Genomic DNA, 24,858 nt, shown 5'->3' with positions numbered 1-24,858 from the left:
TTAGGTGCAATGCATTAAAATTTGGCTCATTCGATCCGATAGTTAATGAGTGAATACGGGGAGGATCATGGGATAGATAACGGATAATCCATACTTACTGAATGGATTTGATTCGTTGATATTCGCACTGAACTAAAAGGTTTAATTTATTTGGTAAAATAATATACCTAATATAATGGATGATTTGGGCAATGAAATAAAAAAAGAGAAAATATGGAATATCTCTAAACTTCCTACTTTTACACCAAATTTCATTACTAGAGATATTGCTTAGATGTCGTTCACTATAATAATCTAATCGATATCTTTGTATTTTTCTCGTTTTTGATGACTAGATAGAACTAGATTTTGCTCGCTATCTCACGGCGTGGGTTAAGTTTTTTGAAAATCCCATGGGAACTCTTTGATTTTTCGTGATAATAATAAAAAAAAATCCTCGTTGCGCAAGCCTGACTCGCACTTGGCCGGTTTTTTTCGAATTAGCCAAATATAATAATTGGATACACCGTTAATTATATCCTACTCTTCATTATATCCTGTTAAACAGCTTATTTCGTTTTATTACGTATACTGAAGTTAGAAACATTAGATGGTGTACTGAACGGCATCGACTATGATAATGAGAGTCCCCTTAATATGCCATAAAGCGCCCGACCACATTAACGGACTAATTAGCGCGCTGTGTAAGGCTCATCAACATTAGCTCACAGGATGTAGTGGCGAATTAATATCGTGCGCTGCATATATATTTCATGTCGCTTTCTGTTTTGGAAGATTTGTTAATACCGCGTGTTCCTTCAGAACTCAACTGTGAAAGCGTTAGCAGTTTCAGTGCTGCAGATTGGAGACAGTAAACACTAGGTACCTAATAGTTGTAGTATAATGGATATTAAAGGCAATTTATCAATTGATAATAATCAAAAATGACGGTGACATAACAATAATTTTAACTTTCTATGTTTATAAGTCTATTCTCTGCTTTCTTCTAATTTTAAAACTGAAGACTACAATATTTATTGTATACGAAAAAGGTATATTTGCGATAGCAGAAGTTTCACATTTGTTTAATTAATCAAAGGAAAGGTACTTTCGGAAAATGAACAATTTATTTACAAAAAATAGCATAGGTAGAGCGTAGAATGAATCCACTACACTATAAATATTATAAAACCTATGTAAATGTACCTATCTATTTAAATAAAATTATTTTGTGGTAAACAGTCGGGTTCAGTTTCTGAACTTTATCTTAATTCATGGATTAACGAATAAAATAAAACCGTATTTATTTATTTTATTTATTCACGATATTCCATGCATGCTTCCTGAAGGCTGATAATGTTACGTACCTGCACAGGTCGCGAACGAAGATTGCAATCTAGATTGGAGCATCGGAGCGTATAAGCTCGCAGTCCCTCGGCAAAATGAGACAGCATTGTCATATTTTGCTCTATTGATTCAATTTGTGCCATGGAAAACAGTTTACACAGCTTTTAACAGGCTGCTACCTTGTGAAGTTCATCCATATATGCAAATTGAGCGTAACGAGAGTTCGTTGGGGTTCATTTTAGAGGTAAATACTTGTACTTAGTGAGTATAATACTAAGGTAGGAGTAAGTATGTAAGAGTACACTATAGTCTATAAGTAAGAGGAGTAGGTATGTATGTAGGGTTTTGTAGCCATGCGAGTTAATAAAAAAATTGGCGTTCATTATTTCTTAAACAGTAGTTTTTCTCAAAAACTGTCAAATAAACCTAATAATGATTGTACCTATATTAAAATAAAGTTAAATAGGAATATTTCACAGCACTTTAAAATCAATTTTTTATTTATCAATGAACCTAGATAATATCAAGATAAACCAATATACTTAACGCGTATAAACCAATGTACTTACTTAACTACGGCCTTTAGAATGACATTTCAGGTTTGTAGAGCGTTGTCTCTGTCACTCATACGAATATGACGTTTTGTCGGTCTCAAAGACCGCGACAGTGCTCTTCAAATCTGCTATCTCCTTCTAAAGATCGACGTTCATCACTTTTGGTCGCGTACTGTACTTACTTTTGAGCGTACAATATCAAATAATGTAGCAATCACCTCCTACGTTTGTATGAAGAAAGCACCGAACTGCGTCCTCTTAAATGACTTCATAGTTACGTGAGCTAGCTAAGCTAAGCCCCAACTTTTAGTCGATAAAGTCCTTAAAGAGTGCAAAAGAAGTATTCAAACGTTACACTAAGCTTCTTCTTTGACTCTCTCGAGAGATGACAATCTGAAACTATAAAATCAAATGTTAGCTCCTCACTAATTCTAAACTGGCGTCATCACAAATTACAATCTCGTCGCTCTCGCCACCTCTCCTGATAAAGATCTTTTTATTCCTTGCAAAAGGGAAGCTCATGCAATCGCCTCCTCGGCTTGATTACTATGTGCCCTGGAGGCCAGATTTCTCCGAACGAATCGCCATTCACGCGTAGGCGAAAGTGATCGCCCGGGTGATATTATTTAAATGTAATGTTTTTTCGATACTTCTCCTTCCATTAATATGCGGCCCTACTTAATATTATTAAATGCTGTGAATCTTAACTACCAGGAAGCCCTTCGATTTACGAGGATAAGTACAAGGAGGGTCGAACAAAAAATAATATACTTGAGCTTTTTATCGTACCTAAATGAGTTTTTAGTAGACAAATTATTCTTCTTTAACTACGGTCTTTAATCGGATATTCTGTGGATAGTGTGCTTAGAAATTTCAGGACCTTGTTCCTGCTTCGACTTTCTATCACAGAATATATCGGCATCCTTATGTGATCTATATCCAATCTACTCCAACGAAACGTTTTTGTTCAACGTTTCTGATCCGAACCGCTATGATGTGGAATACTCTTCCGGCATCCGTGTTTTCTGCTTCAAGGCAAGAGTGAATTATACATCTTCTAGAAGCAAGCGAGCTCTAACCTGCAATGATGAGCATTGCCTTTTATTGTAAAGATTGTCGTCTGAAGAATAAAAATAGCCTGTAGGTATACTACAATTCACAATATTAAATTATGATATTATGAAGATGTGGAAGCAACCAACCTATTATCCAATTATCAAAATGTTATTTGATCAAAATTACACTACTGATATTCACCGCGAAACTTTAAATTATTGTATTGTAACACAGATTGCCTAATTCACAAATTGTGCATGAATAAGGACAAACGCATTTAACAAGAATAACCGCAAAATACAATGCACAAACGAGCCCTAGTTTATGTTGCGTTGTTTTGGCAAGCCATGGTGTTCATCGCTGAGCAATTTGCCAAAGTGAAAAACTCTAGTTAAAATTCCACTGCACTAGGTCAGTGGGGCTGATGGGGGGTTGTTGTAGGAAATATGCGAATGGTGGTAGTATTAAATAATTGGTCGCGTGCCGACCCCGCGGCGCCCGGTGTCAACGCCACTGCATGAGGCGCACTGCGGCAACTACTTGAGCCAGTAAAGGTCTACACCCATTGCAAAGAAGAAAGAAAGAACATGCACTTACTCAAGTATATTGTGAAAAATATAAAAATCACGTATTGTAATGTAAAAAATTATTCGTTTGTACCTAATTTATGTTATCATTTAGAATTGGAGTACAGCACAGCTCTGCAGAGTCATATGCCTCCGACGACAACGACTATTAGGTACCTACGACCATAGAAATACGACATAATATAGAGAATACTTTTAATGTACTCACTTACTTTATTATTTAAATAAGTACCTACTGAGAGGTTCTATGAAATGAAAAGCCCAATTATATGAGAACTAGATGAGGCCCACGACTTCGTCCGCATGGATTTAGGTTGTTAAAAATCCCGTGGGAACTCTTTAATTTTCTGGGATAAAAAGTAGCCTATGTGCTTCCCCGGGATGTAAGCTAACTCTGTACTAAATGTTATCAAAATCAAACTGTTGGCCCGTGAAAAGCTAGCAGATAGACAGACAGACACACTTCCGCATTTATAATATAAGTATGATGAATCGAAGCTGTGGTAGCCTAGTGTTTACGACGTCCGCCTTCCAATCGTAGGTCGGGGGTTCGATCCCGAGCACGCACCTCTAACTTTTCGGAGTTATGTGCGTTTTTAATTAATTAAAATATCACTTGCTTTAACCGTGAAGGAAAACATCGTGAGGAAACCTGCATGCCTGAGAGTTCTCCATAATGTTCTCAAAGGTGTGTGAAGTCTGCCAATCCGCACTTGGCCAGCGTAGTAGACTATGGCCAAAACCCTTCTTACTCTGAGAGGAGACCCGTGCTCTGTAGTGAGCCGGCGATGGTTTGATCATGATGATGATGATGAATTGGAACGATGGGTGGGTAAAGTGCAAAAAATCAAGAATTTTTTATTTAAGGTTGATTGCTACAAGATCATTTCGCATTATTATTTATTGTCTATCTTAATCAAACCGTCTACGTAACTAAAATAATGTGTGCATAATAGGTAAATGTTACCGACAATGTTAATTCCATAACTCTTAAGCATCCTGATTCCAGTGGAATATCTAAATAGGTATATCTATGCCATCCTGACTTCCAGGACAAGGTGAGATTGCAGTCAAGGACTAACGTGATTTGGAACCCTTTGAGTAATTTATATTATTAATAAATGATTTTATTTACAACCCAGATATTTGTTCATGAAATAGCATATTGTTAGGTATAGATGTAGGATTCTGAAACCAGGGAGAGGTCTAAGAAAGTTATTATTACACAAAATGACACAATGTAGTTCAGAAATTTGATAGAGGCCGTGATTTTACTTCAAAGCGGTTTTTTCAGTTAAACGTAGGCTAAGCAAACGCGAAAACATTTTTGTTCATAACGTAGATAGGTATATAACTTATTTAGAAAACAAAAACAGTCGTTCATAGCTTGCGGCGCGCAATAAAATTGTCTAAGCTAATAAGTACTTTTCTTTGTTTGCTTTTGTTTGCAGTTGTTGGCAACAAAAATGGGAAAAACATAGGTAGGTCAAGTTTTTTGTCTCTGAAAACATGAAGCATTTATTTCTAATACGAGCGGATTAAAAAAAACCGGCCAAGTGCGAGTCAGACTCGCGCACCGAGGGTTTCGTACTATAGTCGTATATTTAGTCGTACATTTTGCATGATAAATCAAAAACATAAAACTAAATAAAAATCTGTTTTATAATGCACAGGTAAAGCCCTTTCAGATGATACCCCATTTGGGTATATTAATCTTACTTTGAAAGTTGAAAATGCCAATTGTTTGTTCATGAACATATTATTTTAATATTTTTTTTGTGATGTAACCACAAATTCACGGTTTTCGGATTTTTCCCCTTATGTGCGCTATAATATCTACCTACTTGCCAAATTTCATGATTCTAGGTCAACGGCAAGTACCTATAGGTTTCTTGACAGACACGACAGACATACAGACAATGAGGTGATCCTATACGGGTTCCATTTTTTCTTTTGAGGTACGGAACCCTAAACAGCTAAATTATAACTAAATCCGACGCGTTGACGTATTTCTTATATAAAAATATAAACTTGACGATATCCGCGACTTCGTCTGCGTGAATTTAACTACCTATATAAAAATCTTTGATTTTTTTAACACTGATTTTTCGGGGAAAAAAGTAGCCTTATCTAAAGCCGCCGGTAAAGCTTAAGTACCTACTTATGCAAACAATCTCTGTACCAAACGTCAAAACCGGTAAAATGGATGGGCCGTGAAGAGCTACCTAGATAGACAGACAGGCACACAGACAGACAGATAGACACACTTTCGCAATTAAATTAAGTACAGATGTGTACTTTCTCTAATAATTTATTAATTTAAAGGCCACTTGATTGAATAATCCGAGTGCTTATTTTTTCCCTAATAAAATCGGACCTTAAATCATAAAGGCTTTGTGGCTTAGAGATTCATTGTAATCTTAACGCGATATTCTAAGTTAAACGGTTTTCATCCTAGACAATTTCGCGAAGGCAAGGTGAGAGGTAAAAAATGAGAGGCTATTTCACTGCAGCACAAAATACGCAAATTCATACATTTTATCGCTGCTTTAATACTAGACTGAGAGGTACCTTTAAGATTTGTTATCCTCTCAACGCAATCTGATCTGTCTTACTCCTAGCCTTTTTTTATTGGTACTGCTACATTAAATCAGGCGCGCTTGGATTAGTTCCAAGAATACTTGCTGCATTTCCGCGCTGGACAGCCAGGCTGATCCTTTACGCAATAAATGAGCCATCACTTCTGTCACCAGAGTTGGAATGTCTCGTATGTTTTTTTGCTCTAAGCTTCCATGGCCCCAGGGTCTTTACGACAAACGAAACAAAAATGTAACTCTCGATAAGACAGGCATACTTGCGCCGCTTACCGGCTTCAGCAATTAGTTTGTTTGTAATAAAGCATAAGTGAACACAAGACGCAACTTGCGTTGACACATTGGCCCCGTGTCATATCAGGAAGACAGCATCAAGACCGGGAGCCGCAGCAGAAACAGCTGAAAACGGCAAGCGGCGCAAGTATGCCTCTCTTATTAACCGACTTCAAAAAAAGGAGGAGGTTCTCAATTCGTCGGAATCTTGAATGTATGTTCGCCGTTCTTGAATGAATGTATGTCGGAATGTATGTTCCCCGATTACTCGAAAACGCCTAGACCGATTTTGAAAATTCTTTTTTTGTTTGAAAGGGTATACTTCAAAGTTGGTCCCATTTCGATTTGGTGAAGATCTGATGAACATCTTCGAAGATAGATACTGGAACTCCTCAACGGATAAGAGTAAATTGCTCGCGATCAGTGTAATAGCTTAGTAAACAATAGATTTTTTACCAGTCATAGCATAATTCCATGGGGCCACTAAAAATTGTGAAATAAAATTTTTTTACAAAAAAAATAAAAACCGACTTCGTTACACAAACACTAAAAATTGAAAAATAATTTAATTTATTACCGAATATATTATGTATACAAGAGTTAATATAGTTCCATAATAATATTTTTTGGGGTCGGTGCCAATGAGGTGCCATTGTGGAGTCCCATAAAAATATGAAGTCTAGACGATTCGCGCAGCTAAAGCTGCCCGCGAATTTATCCACATGGATTTCTGTTATTAAAAATCGCGTGGAAACTCCGATTTTCCGGGGTAAAAAGTAGCCTATGCCCGTCCACGGGATGAAAGCTATGTCAGTAATGAATTTCACCAAAATCTGTTAAGCAGATGAGTGAAAAGCTAGCCTACAGTCGGACAGATACACTTTCGCATATTTTAACCACGAAACAAGTTTGTAGTCGACAGAAATACAATAGAGAAGAACCATCACATTAAACTTGTAACCCGCAACTTAACAAATAACATATCGCACTAATAATACAATACTGTCGTAACTCAAAAAATGACTTTTTTCAGAATCGACGAAAAACTGATTATTCACTTCCTGTTATAGATAATAAAAAAGTAAATACTTTATAAGGTTTATAAATAAAATTAACGCAATTATCTTTTATCAATTATTTTAAAAATTACAAGTAGTAACTGTAATTCGCAATTTTTGAGTTAATACTGTATTTCTGAAAAAAGAGTTTTCAGAAAGAGTAATTATTTTTAGTTGTATAGTTATTGTTGAAAATTTTTGAGTTACTACAAATAATAGGTGACTTTTTCCGTATGGTTTTGAGTAAAATTTTGTAGTTACAACAATTTTAAAATTTAGTTTTAAGTTTTATAGTTCCCTCCAACATAATAATTTTCACATTTAGGTTTGGAAATTGATAAATAAAACCAGACACTCAAGAAAAATCAATCAGATAATCAGTTTTTATTTATAAAAAGTAATAACCAAAATGTTATTTCACCAATTTGTGCCTATTTCAACAAAAAATAACAAAATATACCTTGGAAAACAATAAACAAAATTTGTCTTGAATACAAAAAAACAGAGCCAATCAAAATATTTATTGTTTTACTTAAATAATCAGCTATTTTTGTAACTGCTGTAACTCTACCGAGGCCTACCTAATGAATTTACCCTACCTCATATACTGATCTACCTAAAGAATACGCTTCCTATTTCATATCTTTTAGTGGCACGCGTATCATCTAACAGTAGAAACCTTTTAACATGTTGTGAACGCAATAACCCAAGGACGTTTAGAGTATCAGAAATAGTGAGTTCATCAGACCTAACGGACCTTACGGGGTATGAGCTGAGGAAGTGGGCATTCACGTATTGAATGCTCAAATGACTGTAGGTGTTCGGCTTTGAAGGTATGTATTCACGCATAGAACCTAACACATTATTTTGGAACGTGCGTTCGTGTATAGGAGTTGTCTGGTCGATCATTCAGTTGTTCGCGTATTGAATACCAAATGTCTACCGTGTTCGGGTATAGAATTTAAACCATTGGGGTTTAAGATGTGGGTTCAGCAATTGAGACGTATTAAAAGAAGTGTAATAATATTAGTACCCATACTCAACGTGTGTAAACCTAAATGTAAGCTCTTCCTCCTACTGTAGGAAGAAGAAGCCCTGTGTAATGGCACCATTCACTCCAGTTCGTGTAAAAGGGGTTAGGAGTGAATGATGGTTGAAAGCTCCGCCGCGCCTTCAACGGTGAGCTTCTGCCTTCCCTTGGTATCCTATCACATTAAGAACATAAAATACCAACGAACACGAGCTCCCCCCCCACTACGCGTCATCATTCAAGGGATAGCGCAATGTATGCAAGCATACTGTTAGGAGAGGTGCGTTCCTCTCATGAGATAGCACGGCGCATGCAAGCATACTTTATAGTGGCGTGTTCCACTGTAAATGGTTTGTGTAGTGTGGTGTGGTGTGGTGTAGGTATATCGATCTCTTAGAGATCTAAAGGATGAGTGGCTTACTCTACGATACCGCCGAAGCAAGCTATAAACGCAGGCCTAACCTCAATCCTTTGTGTGTGAATGAGTGTAATGATCTTAGAGATCTCAAGGATGAGCGGCTTGCACTACGATACCGCCGAAGCGAGTTATAATCGCAGGCCTGACCTCAATCCATTGTGTGAAGGTATGTTGCATTTTATTATTTTTACTTGTAAGTGATAAAGTAGTCCATGCTAGAAATCACTCTAGCAAAAGATTCACAAGCACTGGGGCGCTAGGCTCTCCTTTAGGCAGGATGCACAAACACCAGAGCGCTATGGTCGTCTCTCGCATAGGTGTCTTCAAACGCTAATGCTGGGTTTTTGTATTTTACTTGTAAGTGATAAAGTACTCACGCTAGAAATCACTCTCTAGCAAAAGATTCACAAGCACTGGGGCGCTAGGCTCTCCTTTAGGCAGGATGCACAAACACCAGAGTGCTATGGTCCTCTTTCGCTTAAGTGCTCTCGAACGCTAAAGTTGCTTATGTATTATTTATAAATATCCATCAGAAGAATGCAACGCTCCAAGCAATATTAGGGTAACATAGAGATCAACAGACCTATCTGGTGTCTCTAGTCAATTCAATTCAATGTTTAGACACATGCGTAGCCCAATAGGTAAGGAACGTGTCCCTTTACACACATACCCTTGTAATTTAGCACTCAGAGTGCTCGGTCTCAAGTGCTAAGTCATCACTTATTTGTGTACGCTAAAAATCACTATAGTAAAAGATTCACAAGCACTGGGCGCTAGGCTCTCCTTTAGGTAGGATGCACAAACACCAGAGTGCTATGTTCCTCTCTCGCTAAAGTGCTCTCGAACGCTAAAGTTGCTTTATGTATTATTTATAAATAGCCATCAGAAGAATGCAACGCTCCAAGCAATATTAGGGTAACATAGAGATCAACAGACCTATCTGGTGTCTCTAGTCAATTCAATTCAATGTTCAGACACATGCGTAGCCCAATAGGTAAGGAACGTGTCCCTTTACACACATACCCTTGTAATTTAGCACTCAGAGTGCTCGGTCTCAAGTGATAAGTCATCACTTATTTGTGTACGCTAAAAATCACTATAGTAAAAGATTCACAAGCACTGGGCGCTAGGCTCTCCTTTAGGTAGGATGCACAAACACCAGAGTGCTATGTTCCTCTCTCGCTAAAGTGCTCTCGAACGCTAAAGTTGCTTTATGTATTATGCGTGTATTCACTAACCACCATAAGGCGGTTAAGTATTCCAACGAATGTCAGAGTACAAACAGAACAGCAGTATTACCTGCCCTCTGTGATCGGTAGTTATTAAAGTATGCTAGAATCAGCTCAGCAAAGGATTCACAAAGCGCCAAGTGGCGCCATTAATGGCACTAGGGTTCTCCTTCGCATAATCATCTTCCAACGCACTCCAACGTATACCAGCAAATAGATCGAAAGTAAACACAGAGTACAACTCCGTCTGCCAGCTCAAGCAAGGATTTACCGAGTATCCTAAAGGACGCGCGGTTCACCTCGCCTAAGCAGCCACATTACCAGATCAATCATGAATCGCTTTTAGACTTTAGAAGTATCGCCCCTATAACATAAGAAAAGTATCCTTGTACTTAAAGTGGTCCCATTCTCAAATTTTCTTACTTGAGTATAAATCTTATGTGTCGTCCAGCACATAAGTTTAATTAGATAGATTATATTATCTATTTTTATAACGTCGGTTGAGTTATTACTCAATCCACAATCCGGACGTTATTACGTAACCATTTGCGAGCACACACACCGTTCCGACCGATGGGGTCGAAGCGATGCCGCACGCGCTTTCCAACGAAATATTGATATTTGGATAATATTTATAATTGCACCATCTATTTAAACTGGCTTGTAAGTAATAAGAGCTATGCTCTCAAGTTATAATATTCCAAACTTGGTTTACAATAGAGCCATGCTCCCATGTTTCCACCTACCATAGTGGTGTTCTAATAGACAGCACGTACGATCATGTGCATGCCTGCCCGCTCTTGCGTTCATTTTATAGCACCCTGCTTTGAGACTTTGTATTTACATAAGTGTATAACCTCTGGCTATGCCAGTAAATCCCTGTATTTTACCCCTTTTTTCCACTTAGTGGTAGCATTCAATGTATGGCGCAGCGGACCCAACACGCGCAACACTGATTCGGCATTAGGACATTGACCGCTTGGTCGTTCCTTTCTTCCAATTATTCTCCTTTAGTGAAACAGCGATAGACATAGTGCAAGGTGTCACCGACAAGCACGTCTACCGTCTTAGACAACCTCACCTCCATATCATTCAACTAGTTGCACCTTAGGGAAAAAATAGCGATAGACATAGTGCAAAGTGCCACCGACAAGCACGTCTACCGTCTTAGACAACCTCACCTCCATATCATTCAACTATTTTATAATTCCACAGACCTGTTTAAATGAAGACTATGTCCTCTATAAGAACACTTAATGCAAGCACCCATTTCCACAAATATTTCCACCACACGAGCGCTAGACTGCACGCACCTTAGTGCGCGCATGTCCCGCCTCGCCTCTACTCATTATAGTTTCACAGACCTGTTTAATTGAAGACTATGTCTTCCTCCATAAGAGCACTTAATGCAAGCACCCATTTCCACAAATATTTCCACCACACGAGCGCTAGGCTGCACGCACCTTAGTGCGCGCATGTCCCGCCTCGCCTCTACTCATTATAGGTGTCTACCACTATGGTCCTCGTCAGCGTGTTAGAGTCTACGAACGTTAAGTGCTCGCACTTCCATTACACTCACACACAAGAAGCCATATGGTCGACCACCAGTTAATTGCTCAGCCCTCGCGGACCACCCCTTGCAATGATAAGGGAATTTGTTCTTTCACATAAGTGTTCGAACTGTGGCCCAACGCAGTAGAGAAAACTAATGTCAAGTGTTTGATTTTGATTCTAACTCCCGCGACCGTCTGGTCCGCAGGCTCCAACCGACTAGAGACAGTTTTCCTCGATAGACTACATTGACTGGCGGCCGTATGGAAACCTAAATAAAAACCGAATTTCTCATGCACCGACTAGACTGACTGACTTACATTGGTAAAAAAAAAAAAATTATATACATAATTTTTTTTTTTTTTTTTTTTTTTTTTTAAGGTCCCTATGTTGTATGTAAGGCTATGTTCGTTACATCCAACCCCCTAAATTTTTATGAAGCATTGCACCTCGCGGCATGCTGAATAAAATTTACCATATGACAATTTACCTTTTCTTCTCAATTTTTAAGCGGGAAAAAAAAAAAAATCGGTTCGTGTTTTGATAGAACTAAACAAATTACTAACTAAACAATTGGCTTTACATGACAACTACAAAATTCATTGCTACAGTGGACTCCCGGCAATCCGACAAATTACGATTAAGGCGGTCTTAAATATCCATGTAATATCTTTGTCTTTAATTGTCGGTGTTTTGTGTAACCAGTACAAATTTAACACACGCTAGACCGCATCGCTATCTTCTTTAACTTTAATTTAACCTAAGCAATAAGAATCAAAACTACAACGAGTCGAGCACAATTATAGTGATGGTGCGTAAAAGTTATAACTCGTCCAATCTTGCATTAGCGAACATTGTCAAGTCGGTTTACTGGGCGTCCACCGTATTTTATTTTACAATATGAATATACATAGATATCTGTCTAGAAAATCAACTACTGTTACACCCACCCAATAATACAATACACACATAGTTGATTACACAACATTAATTATTAGTTATTATACATTGAATGACTTCTTAAATTGGAATTAACATTATCACTTAGTTCGAATTATAGCATTCATGGATTCCTTCCCTTTGATTACAATACATTTAACATCGAAGTTTCTAACAACCTACTTATTGAGTTACTACTTACAGAAAGTAATTTGAAAATTAAAATTGTTAATCAGTTTTAATCATATCTTCTCCTTTAATTTCAACACATTTTAACAATAGTGTTCCTAACTAAATATACTAAACATACTAATTCAGTCACTACTAACATTAAATAATTAAAAAAAAAATTATTAATTAGTTTTAATTTTTACATTCATGAATTGCTTCCCTTTAACTACAATACATTTAACAATCAATAATAAAAATAATAATTCAGTAATAGAACTTCACTTATCTCAATTATTAAATAGCTAATTTCACATAACTTTGTTGTCTTTACAGCTGAAATGCATAGACTTTACTTCTTATCGATTCAAGAATAATATTTTGATAAATGTATAGCATTGAATTTTCCCCGAATAATTGCCGTGTTTGGATACATCAAAACATATACATTTTTATATGGCACTGCTACAACTACATACGGACCCTCATACAATAGGTCAAATTTACTTATTTCTTTCTTTTGAGCGCTAGATCGATTACATTTCTTTAGTTTGACTAAATCACCTATTTGAAATTCAATCAGATTATGACGTCTATCATATTTTCCGTTCCTTATTTTACTTGTTTCTTTTAACTTCTCTTTAACCCTCTTGCGTATATCCTCTACATTTAGCCTCTCATGTCCTTGATGGATTAAAGCATCAATTGTTAATCTAGTTCTTTCCCCATTCAAAACCTCGTATGGAGTATATCCTATACTATCGTGAATCGTGTTATTATACAACTCTTCAATTTTAGGCAAAAACCCTACCCAAGTTTTATGATTCTTATGACAATATGCTCTAAATAATCTACCTAGTTCTTTATTGACTCTTTCAGTGGTATTTGGTCGAGGATTCCGAATGGTAGTGTATATAGCTTTAATTCCGAGGGTTTTTAGACATTCCTTGTATTTTTTACTGATAAATTGAGAACCATTGTCGGTCATAATAGCTTTTATTTTTATAATATCATTAAACTGTTTTATTTTTGTTAAACAAGTTTGACTCGTAGCCTTCCGTAAAGCAAATAATTTAATAAATTTACTGAATGAATCCTGCACTACAAGTATGTAAGTATCTCATTATTCTTTATCCAATCAAACCCTAATATCACTGAATGAGTCAATCCAGGCACAATTAAATAACCAATATCTAAAGTTAAACTACCTATTTTGGTTGGCACTATAACCATTTGTTGGATTTTTATACTTTTTTGCCCTATAGCCCCTTTCAATTGTATAGTACGTGTAGGCATTAAAGGTAATTTCACAGCACATTGTTTTAATTGCAAATACATTGATTCTGATATACAAGTAATATCGCTACCGGTATCAAGTAAACAGTCAACTTCAAAATCTAATAACTTAATATGTATCTCAGATTTTATCTGATATAATGTCTCTAAAATTTCTTGTTCTTCATAAACATTTAAAATTTCACCGTCTAATACGTAAGTTTCTGCGTGGTGTGTCCGAAATTGTAGTAACTTAATTATTTCTTTACAATTTAATTCATTTAGGTATCCTAAACCAGTTTTGCCTGTTTGACCCTTGTGTTCTATTGGCGTGTACAACCCCCCTCCTTTGCCTATTCTCTGCCGTGGTCGCCATCCATATTTCAGCATAATTTTCAAAGCTTTGTCCCCTGTGTTAGTAGCTGTGTTGGGGACCGTTTCCACAGCCACCTTTAGTTTGATTGATGTGTATTACAACCTTGAATTTCATCCAAGTTTTCTCCATAATTTATGTCACCTACTTGTATAGCATTACATTGTTCATCTTGACCGTTATACTGCCGATTTATTGCGTTAAATGGCCTTCGCCAATTCCTGTTACCTTGCCTATTCTGATCTCTCTGTAAGGTCTCTTCCTTATAGGCATATCCATTTCGTGGTTTATCAATTGGCCCTGTATCTTCTTGTTTATTTATATCATCTTGTTTTCTTAGAAATTCTGTTGCTTCAAAAATGGTTTCTCCCTTCGTAATAATCCACATTTGTTGTATTGATTTTGGATATTGCTTCATCATATCAGACACTAATTGTTTTTCGGGTATTTCAAAGGACAACATCTTAACTTGTGAAGTTAATTTTAAAAAGTGTCCAAGCATAGTTGGTTGTGTAGATCTATTCCACTTTGCACACACTATTTCTCTCCTTATTTTATTCTGTTGCGTTTCTCCCCAATAAGTTTGCAAAAAATCATATTTAAAATCATCCAAATTCTTCCATCTAGATTTATACAATCTAACCCAGTCCTTTGCCTCGCCTTGTAGGCATTCATAGGCCAATTCTAATTCTTTCCCTTTATTTGGAACCTTCCGAAGATATGCAGTCAAATCTTCTATAAATGTAACAGGGTGACTCTTACCATTATAAAATTTTGGTTTCTCGGTTGCTATATTCATTATATTACATGTTGCATAATCCTCTATCTTAGATGCTGTATTTTCTACAGGCTCTAATTGTACGGAAGTTACATTATCGGTGAGTTGTTGTTCCTGTGCTAAACGATTTTCTAATGTTTTGAATTTCTCTTCGATCATTCGTGTATTTCTGTTTATCAATTTGTATAACATTGAAAATTCTTTATTCCTTACACTAGAAGGCTTTGCTTTTACTAGTCTTCTGCGTTTGGGCGCTACTTCTACATCACCAGCAACATTTCTTCCCGGCATTGGCTGGTTAACATTTATATCATTTTCTGTTACTACATTCTCTGATTGTACTGGTGATTGCGCTTTCCTTTTCCTACCCCTCCTAGTTCTTTGCTCCATTTTTTTTTTCGTACACTTGTTACTAATTTATTTTTATTTTACTTTTATTAACTAAACTCAAGGAAGTCTCTTACGTGTTAACTTATTCAATGTGACGTTTAATTCTGTAAACAAAAAAAAATTATTCGGTTGTGTGCTTTACCTAATTTCTCAACCCCCAGATCAGAAGTCATCCAGGCCATAATGAACTCAAGATCTCTTCTGACTCTCTCCACTTCACAAGCAACAATTGTAGGCTTTCGCCCAATTTATCCTACCTATATAATCTTTATACCATCTGTTTAGCCGTAATAACCCAGTTTCGAATCCTGGTCACGGCACCAATTGTAACTCTACCGAGGCCTACCTAATGAATTTACCCTACCTCATATACTGATCTACCTAAAGAATACGCTTCCTATTTCATATCTTTTAGTGGCACGCGTATCATCTAACAGTAGAAACCTTTTAACATGTTGTGAACGCAATAACCCAAGGACGTTTAGAGTATCAGAAATAGTGAGTTCATCAGACCTAACGGACCTTACGGGGTATGAGCTGAGGAAGTGGGCATTCACGTATTGAATGCTCAAATGACTGTAGGTGTTCGGCTTTGAAGGTATGTATTCACGCATAGAACCTAACACATTATTTTGGAACGTGCGTTCGTGTATAGGAGTTGTCTGGTCGATCATTCAGTTGTTCGCGTATTGAATACCAAATGTCTACCGTGTTCGGGTATAGAATTTAAACCATTGGGGTTTAAGATGTGGGTTCAGCAATTGAGACGTATTAAAAGAAGTGTAATAATATTAGTACCCATACTCAACGTGTGTAAACCTAAATGTAAGCTCTTCCTCCTACTGTAGGAAGAAGAAGCCCTGTGTAATGGCACCATTCACTCCAGTTCGTGTAAAAGGGGTTAGGAGTGAATGATGGTTGAAAGCTCCGCCGCGCCTTCAACGGTGAGCTTCTGCCTTCCCTTGGTATCCTATCACATTAAGAACATAAAATACCAACGAACACGAGCTCCCCCCCCACTACGCGTCATCATTCAAGGGATAGCGCAATGTATGCAAGCATACTGTTAGGAGAGGTGCGTTCCTCTCATGAGATAGCACGGCGCATGCAAGCATACTTTATAGTGGCGTGTTCCACTGTAAATGGTTTGTGTAGTGTGGTGTGGTGTGGTGTAGGTATATCGATCTCTTAGAGATCTAAAGGATGAGTGGCTTACTCTACGATACCGCCGAAGCAAGCTATAAACGCAGGCCTAACCTCAATCCTTTGTGTGTGAATGAGTGTAATGATCTTAGAGATCTCAAGGATGAGCGGCTTGCACTACGATACCGCCGAAGCGAGTTATAATCGCAGGCCTGACCTCAATCCATTGTGTGAAGGTATGTTGCATTTTATTATTTTTACTTGTAAGTGATAAAGTAGTCCATGCTAGAAATCACTCTAGCAAAAGATTCACAAGCACTGGGGCGCTAGGCTCTCCTTTAGGCAGGATGCACAAACACCAGAGCGCTATGGTCGTCTCTCGCATAGGTGTCTTCAAACGCTAATGCTGGGTTTTTGTATTTTACTTGTAAGTGATAAAGTACTCACGCTAGAAATCACTCTCTAGCAAAAGATTCACAAGCACTGGGGCGCTAGGCTCTCCTTTAGGCAGGATGCACAAACACCAGAGTGCTATGGTCCTCTTTCGCTTAAGTGCTCTCGAACGCTAAAGTTGCTTATGTATTATTTATAAATATCCATCAGAAGAATGCAACGCTCCAAGCAATATTAGGGTAACATAGAGATCAACAGACCTATCTGGTGTCTCTAGTCAATTCAATTCAATGTTTAGACACATGCGTAGCCCAATAGGTAAGGAACGTGTCCCTTTACACACATACCCTTGTAATTTAGCACTCAGAGTGCTCGGTCTCAAGTGCTAAGTCATCACTTATTTGTGTACGCTAAAAATCACTATAGTAAAAGATTCACAAGCACTGGGCGCTAGGCTCTCCTTTAGGTAGGATGCACAAACACCAGAGTGCTATGTTCCTCTCTCGCTAAAGTGCTCTCGAACGCTAAAGTTGCTTTATGTATTATTTATAAATAGCCATCAGAAGAATGCAACGCTCCAAGCAATATTAGGGTAACATAGAGATCAACAGACCTATCTGGTGTCTCTAGTCAATTCAATTCAATGTTCAGACACATGCGTAGCCCAATAGGTAAGGAACGTGTCCCTTTACACACATACCCTTGTAATTTAGCACTCAGAGTGCTCGGTCTCAAGTGATAAGTCATCACTTATTTGTGTACGCTAAAAATCACTATAGTAAAAGATTCACAAGCACTGGGCGCTAGGCTCTCCTTTAGGTAGGATGCACAAACACCAGAGTGCTATGTTCCTCTCTCGCTAAAGTGCTCTCGAACGCTAAAGTTGCTTTATGTATTATGCGTGTATTCACTAACCACCATAAGGCGGTTAAGTATTCCAACGAATGTCAGAGTACAAACAGAACAGCAGTATTACCTGCCCTCTGTGATCGGTAGTTATTAAAGTATGCTAGAATCAGCTCAGCAAAGGATTCACAAAGCGCCAAGTGGCGCCATTAATGGCACTAGGGTTCTCCTTCGCATAATCATCTTCCAACGCACTCCAACGTATACCAGCAAATAGATCGAAAGTAAACACAGAGTACAACTCCGTCTGCCAGCTCAAGCAAGGATTTACCGAGTATCCTAAAGGACGCGCGGTTCACCTCGCCTAAGCAGCCACATTACCAGATCAATCATGAATCGCTTTTAGACTTTAGAAGTATCGCCCCTATAACATAAGAAAAGTATCCTTGTACTTAAAGTGGTCCCATTCTCAAATTTTCTTACTTGAGTATAAATCTTATGTGTCGTCCAGCACATAAGTTTAATTAGATAGATTATATTATCTATTTTTATAACGTCGGTTGAGTTATTACTCAATCCACAATCCGGACGTTATTACGTAACCATTTGCGAGCACACACACCGTTCCGACCGATGGGGTCGAAGCGATGCCGCACGCGCTTTCCAACGAAATATTGATATTTGGATAATATTTATAATTGCACCATCTATTTAAACTGGCTTGTAAGTAATAAGAGCTATGCTCTCAAGTTATAATATTCCAAACTTGGTTTACAATAGAGCCATGCTCCCATGTTTCCACCTACCATAGTGGTGTTCTAATAGACAGCACGTACGATCATGTGCATGCCTGCCCGCTCTTGCGTTCATTTTATAGCACCCTGCTTTGAGACTTTGTATTTACATAAGTGTATAACCTCTGGCTATGCCAGTAAATCCCTGTATTTTACCCCTTTTTTCCACTTAGTGGTAGCATTCAATGTATGGCGCAGCGGACCCAACACGCGCAACACTGATTCGGCATTAGGACATTGACCGCTTGGTCGTTCCTTTCTTCCAATTATTCTCCTTTAGTGAAACAGCGATAGACATAGTGCAAGGTGTCACCGACAAGCACGTCTACCGTCTTAGACAACCTCACCTCCATATCATTCAACTAGTTGCACCTTAGGGAAAAAATAGCGATAGACATAGTGCAAAGTGCCACCGACAAGCACGTCTACCGTCTTAGACAACCTCACCTCCATATCATTCAACTATTTTATAATTCCACAGACCTGTTTAAATGAAGACTATGTCCTCTATAAGAACACTTAATGCAAGCACCCATTTCCACAAATATTTCCACCACACGAGCGCTAGACTGCACGCACCTTAGTGCGCGCATGTCCCGCCTCGCCTCTACTCATTATAGTTTCACAGACCTGTTTAATTGAAGACTATGTCTTCCTCCATAAGAGCACTTAATGCAAGCACCCATTTCCACAAATATTTCCACCACACGAGCGCTAGGCTGCACGCACCTTAGTGCGCGCATGTCCCGCCTCGCCTCTACTCATTATAGGTGTCTACCACTATGGTCCTCGTCAGCGTGTTAGAGTCTACGAACGTTAAGTGCTCGCACTTCCATTACACTCACACACAAGAAGCCATATGGTCGACCACCAGTTAATTGCTCAGCCCTCGCGGACCACCCCTTGCAATGATAAGGGAATTTGTTCTTTCACATAAGTGTTCGAACTGTGGCCCAACGCAGTAGAGAAAACTAATGTCAAGTGTTTGATTTTGATTCTAACTCCCGCGACCGTCTGGTCCGCAGGCTCCAACCGACTAGAGACAGTTTTCCTCGATAGACTACATTGACTGGCGGCCGTATGGAAACCTAAATAAAAACCGAATTTCTCATGCACCGACTAGACTGACTGACTTACATTGGTAAAAAAAAAAAAATTATATACATAATTTTTTTTTTTTTTTTTTTTTTTTTTTTTTTTTTTTTTTTTTTTTTTTTTTTTTTTTTTTTTTTAAGGTCCCTATGTTGTATGTAAGGCTATGTTCGTTACACTGCACTGTAATTGTACGTATTCACTAAATTGGAGCTAGGCAAAACAAATAATAGTATACTTAATACACCAGTCTGTTACTAATAATTAGCATCGAAATGGCAGTCATATTTTTTATTTAAGTACTTAAAATAATTAACCAGTCAAATCTCGAAAGTATGATTCATAATAGGTCCTGGGAATCATATTTTTGTCGAGCAGTTCTTTCGTGTCTTTTTTATATTTTGATATAATTGTTTATGCTGGTGTCAAAGCAACAGAAAATAATAACGTTTGGTTTCCAGCTCGTCATGTACTACGTACTAAAACATTTTAGTAATTTTTATCTTCGTAAGAAGTCTTGTAGAAAAAAGTACTTGGATGTTCCTTTTCAATGCAAAGCATCTTTGTACCTACTTTTTAAGATCTTTTTTTGTAACCTGTTATTTGTGTTTTTGTAGTGCAATAAAAAATATACATACAAACATCTTAATGTCGTGCCATTATACTTGGTTTCTATCCGTGTTCACATTAAAATTACTACCCTACTGTTCTTGAAGTGATTTAAGGTCAAAAAATTTATCATAAGTCATTTCACTGACTCTATAGGGTTGTCCTGTCTTTTAAGCGGTCTGAATTAAGGTATAATATTAGTGGGAGATAGATTGATCCAGATGAAAGGAAGCACTTTACTTGCTTTTCTATAACGCTGTCACCCTCGTTTTGAGAGTAACCACGAATCAGAAATGTATGAGTTATACTTTAACATTCATTTTTTGTACTGCGTAAGTGTAAAGAGACAGCCTGTGTATTTTTTTCTATATGCAACTTCCATTTCAGTCCCAATTCTTCCAATTCAGTTTAAGACTTCCAATTTCAAAATAGGTTAATCGTTTTTCTTCTTCTGGTGATTGGTTGACGTTGTTTTTATCACCATATCAACAAGCAATCGCCCACAATGCATACTGATTCTACAAAAAAAAAACCAAATATTAATTGAGTAAAACACCTTAAATATTGTATGTCACCTACAATGTAGTAACTCAAAATTATTAAAAAAAACCGGTAAATGACAATATTCTCATTTTTACATTTATATGTTCGAATACGTCATTTTAAATGCTGTAATTAACAAATAAGTATTTGTTTAAATATTAACAAATTATCACAAAAAACAAGCTATTTAAAATGTTTCAACAAAACAGTATTAAGTCTAAAATTACTTTCTAAACCAACAAGGACGTCGTAAGTGAAAATACTATTTTAAATTTCATTTCTGTAAATCGATAATAGTGTAATAACTAGAAATACACCTACAAACTAGAAATATCTATTTAGGTTTAAATCAGCTATAATGTATTAACTCGAATTAACAGTTGAACTTTTACATACCTGATTCAACAATATCGTTCCAATTAGAATTAAAGCGGTCTAAGCCGTAAAGTGTCACGTCCTTTTTCGTCGAATTTAGATGTAACTAAAGATGATGCAATATTGGTTAGGGTACCACGACAGTTGGTCAATCATGAACACTGACTCATGGCGCCATACCTTATTTGTTTCTTACACTATTCTAACGACGGTATTATTGGCGTGTAGGGAATTGAATTTTACGTTTGAATATGGTCTTATCTCAAATTTGACATATTTTGAGTTACGACAGTATTGTATCATCAGTGCGATATGATTTATCTAAAAACAGGAAAACAGACCACTACCTACACAAATTTCATACACTTACCTACACAAAACACGCTCCGCAACGACAGCATCTAATATTTTACGAAAACCCATCAGGTATCCGTTTCTCATAAAGCCTATTCTCATTTATGTTACAATGTTAATAAAAAGAAATGGAAAAGTTGTTCGTGTACGAGTCAAATGAAAAAGTTATGGTACGTGATAATACTGCAAAGGCTGGAGACACCTGCCGGCGACCAACTAATTATGAACTCCCTAACTTCCTCAAACACTAAAATATTCTCCTAAAAACGTCACCTCGTAACGTACTCGCTCAGAATAATAATAGAAGCGTTATATTAGCTGTTATTAATTATTATTATCATTATGAACTCTATTTCTCTTATCTCTTTTAGTTAGTTCTTCACGAAAAAAACGTTTTATATTAAGACAGCTATTACCTATTACAGGAAGTTTTAGATACGTTAAGTGGCTTTATTTTGTACCTTTTAGGGGTATAGCTGTATGACCGTATAGCTCATAATATTATTAAGACAGAACACTCATTTACCTTCTACTTTTTGTTAATTGCTATAAGTAAGATAGAACAGTCATTTACGGCAAATAATAATATTATTATATGACCTATTCCTCTATTTATTCCTCTTAGGGCCGATTTATCCAACGTAAATAAGAGTTGATATTTTGACAGGTTTTCATTACAAAACTGTTAGTACCTACGCCCAATTTATTCCTCGGTTAAACGTCACTTGACGTTGGTGTAATCTGCACTTATTTCACATTTTCATAATATTATACTAGATGATGCTATAGACAGCGACTTCGTCCACGTGGACTCTTTTCGGGATAAATAGTAGCCAAATCCATCTCCGGGATGCAAGCTATTTCTGTATAAAAATTCGTCAAAATCTGTGTAAACGTTGGTTAAACGAATGAGTCGTACAGATAGAGAGATACACTTTCGCATTTATAATATTACCTAGTGTGGATTTTCCGAGTACCAAACGACGAGTTCTAAGAATTCTCCCAACGCTCGTGATCCTTGGAAGTATGACGCGACCTCCCTAAAGAGCCATGACTCACGGCCACGATCTCATTACGTAGCGTTATCTGAAGCCACTTTCAGAGAAATATCGCTATATTTAATTAAAAGCACACACAATTATAACATCGTATCGACCGTCTGATACAGTTGTGAATATAATTGCTTTTTGCAGGATTCACATAATGGCCCGTGCATATAATTATTTATTTATTAAATAAGGCTCTACCTGATAAGTAGCAACTAACTGACTAATATGTCAACCGCAGGGTCTATAAACTTGAGATTTTGTACCTATCGAAAGAAAGCATTTTAAGAAATTCTAAATAAAATTATTTTATGTAGGACAACAGTTAGAGTGCTACGTCTATGCCTCTACCAGAACTGGCAAATAAATTAACTGTTCCCCTTTTCAAATCATAAAAAGTTACAATATATAACAACGGTAACAATACACTGCACCATTTCGTAGGCAACCGAAAGTTTAGCCGGTTGCTTCCACGCAATTTTATGACTAAGGAATTCATCAATAAAATTGTGGCCTCTATTCAATAACTGTATTTTTAGTTTTTACACGATTGTTTATGTGTAATCTAGTAGAGAACTACCAGGCGGGATGAGTCAGCTAGTTTAAAATTTAAGATTTTGTAAGCAACTGTGTGTTGAAACTTGATCAAAAGTTAATAGGTATAGTACGCGACAGGTCGAGACGGCAATCGGGGAGGGAACGTCCCGCACACTCGCACAGCCCTCGCGCTAACCTGGTGCGGGCAAGCGCGGGAGACGTGAGGGTGTGCGGGGCGTCCCGCTGCCTCACACCCCAATTGCCATCTCGACCTGTCTTGGTCTTGTAGTTAAGTATTAATAAAAATTCGTATTAAATACAAATAGGTGTACACCGACCAAAGTTGTCTATGAATAAAACATTGTTGCGCATTTAATTAAAAATGTTACTTCATACATTTTTATCAACTAGAGTCCGGTCAGTCCAGTGTAGTAGACGTCTAGGTCGGATGAAATGAACCTCTATTTCGCCAGTTATTGGCCACTTGTATCCTGAATTGACCGTAAAGCGCAATATCCTAGACGAGAATGAAAAATTTACTTTTACCAGTCATTTTATTTCTTCTTTCTCTCAAATGTAATTACATTATGGAATTTCTTATTAAGTAAAGGCTTCGGGTTCGAATAACTAGGAATGTGTGAGTATATTGTGTACATTTAAGGTTTAACATGGAGATTGTGGTGACAGAAGGACTGGTTCGTTTTTGTCAAAACAAATTGCATTGGTGCTCGCATTTATACGGTTAGTATTCTTGGTATATTTGTATCCAAGTATGACTTGTTCCGTACCTAATTAGTTTAAGTTAGTCATAAGTCTTATAATCCAAGTATCCACTTGTTTTATTTATTTATTCAGATACAAGTTACATTCTACTTAGTAGAATTATATTCCAATCCAGTGGTCTACCACTTGTTTGGAATACAGGTGTCACAGACGTAGTATAGGTATACAAGACAATAGTTCACATGAAACAAATAAATTTTGATTTGATTTTCAACAAAGTCACTAGACACCCTAAAGAGTATTTATTATAGTCACCTGTACGTATTTTGTACCTTAAAAGACGGTCGAGCTCCCTGAAAATAACTTGATCAAATTGGCAGTTGTTTCCAAGCTCTGATAACAGATTTACGCCATTTATTTTACATTAGCAATCAACAAAGTACCGGGATGTTTCACATAGTTGCGCTTCGGGCGGAATCACTAATGTTTGTGGCCGAATAACTACGCTCATAAAACGATATTGCAGTTTGATAGGCCGCCGGGAGACCGAATGTGCGACGGGCTGCCACTTAACTGCATTATTACTTATCTACCGCCCGTCGCCTGACGGCCTTCCTTGACGGACACTACTCCTAGGGCTGCCAAAAGGCTGCCAATCAAAATTTTAACAACTCCGAACTACTGAGACAAGACTTTTTACAATAATTACTAGATAATGCCCGCAACTTTGTCTAGAGGACCTATATTTTTTTTATCCAGTGAAAGCTCTTTGTTTTTACGTAACCAAAAGTCCATTCCCTGGGA

General features: G+C 37.3%; 1 long non-coding RNA gene across 1 annotated transcript; it reads right to left on the bottom strand.

The window, feature by feature from the left end:
* Positions 1-1,804: 1,804 nt before the first annotated feature.
* Positions 1,805-24,590, bottom strand: LOC138403024 (uncharacterized). The gene is made up of 3 exons (XR_011237327.1): positions 24,387-24,590; positions 2,670-2,959; positions 1,805-2,279 (listed from the first exon to the last, which is right to left on the bottom strand). It is a non-coding gene; the product is annotated as an uncharacterized lncRNA (long non-coding RNA).
* Between the last annotated feature and the right edge of the window lie 268 nt (positions 24,591-24,858).

This window comes from Maniola hyperantus, chromosome 1 (genome assembly GCF_902806685.2).
Source record: "Maniola hyperantus chromosome 1, iAphHyp1.2, whole genome shotgun sequence".
NCBI classification, from domain to species: Eukaryota; Metazoa; Arthropoda; class Insecta; order Lepidoptera; family Nymphalidae; genus Maniola; species Maniola hyperantus.
The sequence above is the reverse complement of the archived record's forward strand: the minus strand, read 5'-3'. Positions and strand labels throughout refer to the sequence as shown.